Source organism: Branchiostoma belcheri, unplaced genomic scaffold, assembly GCF_001625305.1.
Source record: "Branchiostoma belcheri isolate BF01 breed outbred unplaced genomic scaffold, Haploidv18h27 scaffold22, whole genome shotgun sequence".
NCBI classification, from domain to species: domain Eukaryota; kingdom Metazoa; phylum Chordata; class Leptocardii; order Amphioxiformes; family Branchiostomatidae; genus Branchiostoma; species Branchiostoma belcheri.
This window is the reverse complement of record NW_017803713.1, coordinates 1,950,714-1,955,312: the sequence shown is the minus strand read 5'-3', so window position 1 is coordinate 1,955,312 and position 4,599 is coordinate 1,950,714. Positions and strand designations below refer to the sequence as shown.

Sequence of the window (4,599 nt, the reverse complement as noted above, 5' to 3'; positions counted from 1 at the left end):
ACATTATTAAACTGAAATGGCTGTTGCAAAAAGCTGTAGAGGATGAAATTAATAAAACTGTTACATAGCAACATTTGGCATAGACACTTGTGAAGGTTAACGTTATATATATGGACTGTTGAAATGATTTCCCTGCTATCTCCAGGAGCCCCTGAACTCAGAAGACGACGTGAGCGATGATGACCCCACTGACCTGTTTGACATTGACAATGTGGTGGTGTGTCAGTATGAAAGAGTGAGTGACCTTATTGCAACCCTATCTTCTCATAGACTGTCAACTCTTCCCCTGATTTGAAAGGTTATTTAGGGACAAATGACTAGTAGCTTTTATTTCTCCGCATACAGTGTTTTTCAGCTTCAGCTTTTCAGAATTTCTTAGTGTCCTCTAGTACTAGTAGTAGCAATGCATTCTTTCACAATAGTGAAACACTTTTGATACTCCTAACAAACTATTCTTCACTGAAAAAGGACATACATATTTCATCAGTTGTTTTTGTAATTTTTCTCTTCACAGATCAACCGCAGCAAGAACAAGTGGAAGTTTCACCTGAAGGACGGCATTATGAACCTCGGTGGGAAAGACTACGTGTTCCAGAAGGCTACAGGAGACGCAGAATGGTAGTGGGAGTGGGAGTGGGGCAGACTACATGTATCAGAATTCTGTCATGCTCTCCACAGAAGGAAATTCTTGGCTCTGTATCTTCATATTTCTTTGCTATAGCAAATTTTGTGCTTAATCAATATACTTTGTACTTCACCATGGTTTTTATGGTAGCACTTCCGGGGTATGGTAGCCTTTAAGGCAATATATATATATATCAGTCAGTCCTTTAAGGCAATACTTAGCAACAAACTCTTGTCGAAAGATTTGCAAAGATTCCTACACAAATAAGGGGTGCTCCTTGTATTGAATTTTTGTCCCCATTAGGCATAGTGTTATATCAATGGCTGTCTGTGGATGGAGAAGTTTTAAAGTTGTGATTTAAGCGGTGCACAATGGACTATTACTGCATTGTCACATGGTGCAAACATTGTTTGGATTTGAATACTGTTGTAGGAACACCATTCCCATTGAGCTTAATCCTGGATATCCACTATCTCCAGACTTATTAAAAGCTTATTCCTGTAGCAATCTAGATGTAGCACTCAAATGAACATGATTTTTTGAAGGAGAATCTTCTCCAACCGATCTGATTTCATCATTGATTTTCACAACTCATCTACATGTAGCTTTTGTATTGTGTACCTCTGCTTCTACAGTTAAATGTAAGTCTCTTGGCTGAAAATGAACATGGACATGAGTTGTACACGTGTGTTAATGATAAGATTCATACTTTACTTCATGGAAAGGAAAGTGGTTGAAAAAAAGAATTTAAAACATCTAGAGGAAGCAGACACTCTGATGTCGTATGAGCAAGAAAGAAGAATATTTATTGTTGTATTAAGACCAGTACTGTGTGCCAGTAATGGTAAGAATTACACCTACAGCAGCTAATATGAAAGCTTGAATTCAAGCTCTGATAATCTATTATTAGCTGTTATTGTCCTAACATCATAGTTAAGCATTAAATATGTCATTGTTTATGTTTATTGTGTCTATTTCAAGTCACCAAAGTAGTAGAACAGTGTAGCTATCAGGTGCCTTTCCAGTGTCCAGCTTGAAAGTAAATATTGAAATAGCAAGGCAGTACATGTATATCTTTGTAACAAGGCTCAGAAGAACAAGAGAGAGCTAAGGAGACAGACTTGGTCATTGATATTTGTGCAAAGGTATGATCCTACAAATACATGTATTTGCTGTTGTACATGTTGATGAAGTGTAATGAAATTCACAGTTTCAAAATACACATTACACGTGGAGCAAACTGGTACAAAACTGCTTAGTGTACAGAGTATGGCTGCTTTTAGGCCTCTAATCAGATCTGTGCATCTTAATCCAGTGTCAGCTTTGATAAACCTTATTATACCAGTGGGTGTAACTCTGTTAAAACAACAGTAGCTACAGAAACTTTTAAATAGTTGTGTTTTTATGTCCAAGTCAAGTAGGACCCAAGCACCTTTGCCATTCCTCTGGCCAGCTGGTTTGTTGATTCTGTATTTGAAGGGTCCCTTTGTATAACAAAAGTTGCTGGTACTGTAAACCACACACCCGCATCTGCAGAACAGGCCACACCCTATTTGACTTATACAACAGAAACGTATTCTTAGTAACGAAAGAGGGTTAGCTCTATATTTTGTTAACTTCCCATACTGTACTGTTAAGTGTTGGCTGTCTCATTTCAGTGGAGCACACATTAAAGTTGCCTTATATGGGAAATACGTTGAATAGGTCCATCTTCCTCTACTTCCTGAGTCACTACACTAGTCCAGTAAAGCGTGCAGGGTCTATCTGTGAAGTTGAATTTCCAACTTCTACATTTTTACAGAAGACTATTCTGGTAGAATCGCGGGATTTGGCCGCTGTTTTTACTGCCCTCTCATGAGAGACATAATCGAATCCAACCGGGCGACGGGTACTCGTACTGTGGGGCGGCGTATCTGCGTGGGCCGGTTGGACTTGAATACGGGACTATTGTCGCTAGCGGGCCGATTAGAAACCGCCCTAGCCCGGGGTTAGGTAGAGGGAAGTCACAATCTTCCAACCTCGGCTTGCAAAATGTATCCTGGGCGCCGGACCCGCAGGCCGTCTCCCTCCCAACAGCCGCCGAACCCTTCCTGATGCTGTTCATACATTATACTACTTGATTTTTCATCGTTATCCTGTTTGTTACAATTGGCCCCCTGGCAGTAAGTTGTAATAAAGTTTATTCATATTTCCCACAGGTGTATGATTGATACCTGATAACATCACATTAGCTGTATGGCTTGCAGCTCCAGGCAGCATTCATATGGATTTGACAGGACAGAACACGATTATAACTGTGCCTGTAACAACGAGACATGTCTCGAAGGTTGCAGCGTCTTGGCAGACTGGATACAGCCTGGCCAATTTGATATATCAAATACATACTAGTAGTATATACTGTCTTTGCAGCCACCAAAAGATCTGCTTGTAGACTAGGCATGGGTGGCACATTTATCAGATAAGGTTCGATGATAACCCCCATATGAACGGGTGGCTGCTCTTTGCATTAGAAGTGATTTCCCATAAATAAGGGTTGTTTACCATTTGATTGCTGGCACTGGATTTCACATTATGTTCTGCGAATCGACGCTATCAGTTCTCACTGACCATGTCGTTTGTGATTCTGTGTGCGCGCGACTTTCAATGAGTAGCAATGGATTTCAGGTACCCTCTGTCAGTTGAGTCAAGGAGGTTAGAGAGAGACTTAGTTGAGGTAATGGAATTGTGATTCATGTCAGATTAGGATCGGTTATCCATCACTCGGCCTGCGACTCGTTTAGTTTGTTCTCCTGTTCCTAGTAAAGTAATGTATAAGCCTTTGTGAGCAACACATTGCACCCGAAGCGTAAACTAAATGTAGCTTTCCCGTATAATTTACTTTAATCATCCAATCTTTCATGGCTGAGATTGCCTGGCGATCGGGGCCACCATTTTTATATTAGGATTGAGCCAGATGGGAGTTGAGATAACCCTGAGGACAATGATGGTATTACCGGTACATAAGATATATTATAGTGCTTCTTTAATGACTTTCTTTTCTGTGCCCTAAGACATGATTTTGTCGGTTATGCCTGTTTCCTTCTGGGCATGGGGATGCGCAAAATGCCCACGATGAAAGACACGATTTTAACACTGACCGAGAACAGAATTTCTCCATGGAAGATACAGGTAACAACAGGTGGTACGAGAAAGAAAACGGTACGGACACATGGCCCTAACCCAGCTCAGATGCCTCGCTTGTTACCGCCGGGAAGGCTGGGGTTATGTTTTCTTGTTTTCGGTGGTCGGATTGTTAACTAGTTCGCTTCTGTCCGAATGTAATTTTATTTTCTGCAAACATGGGCAGGTTTTGTCTAAGGAGAGAGTGGTTAAATTCTGGACCCTTCTGTCTGGGGTTCCAGCAGTAGGTATGGGGTGTGGCTGTGAGGTGACGTGGGGTTTCACGATGAAGTACATTTACTTTCCGAATGTTTATAATAATATACAACATGGATACACAGAGACACAACAAATTCATAACCTGTAATGATGATATCATCCGTCACTCACTCAGTTACATCAGTCACAGAACGTTAACGGGACAACATTCTGACCAGCGTACGCCTGGGTGCACGAACAACAAGTAACGTTACTCGTACAAAGTCTGACATGGCGCTTGCACGTACTCTTCATACATTTACATATTGAGACGCATTACCTATGCAAGAACAAATGCACCAAATTAACAAACGGACCTATGAAATACTTTCCCTTTCTTCTTCATGATACAGTTAACAGGTATGTTTTCTTAGTTATATGTAATATTTATACTATACATACACACGTCAATAGATTCACTGTACAGTGTTTTCCGATATCTTCGTGGCGATATACACAGTACTAGTTGTACTCTTCATGTCGAGTGCATAATTATAACGTTACATGTACGTACATTTACTACCATACGATATACACAGTACTCCTCATGTAGAGTG

General features: G+C 40.7%; 1 long non-coding RNA gene across 1 annotated transcript; it reads left to right on the top strand.

Annotated features, from left to right (window-relative positions):
- The first annotated feature begins 109 nt into the window (after positions 1–109).
- On the top strand, positions 110–2,317 carry LOC109470326. Its single transcript, XR_002140248.1, has 2 exons — positions 110–235; positions 515–2,317. It is a non-coding gene; the product is annotated as an uncharacterized LOC109470326 (long non-coding RNA).
- The last annotated feature ends 2,282 nt before the right edge of the window (positions 2,318–4,599 follow it).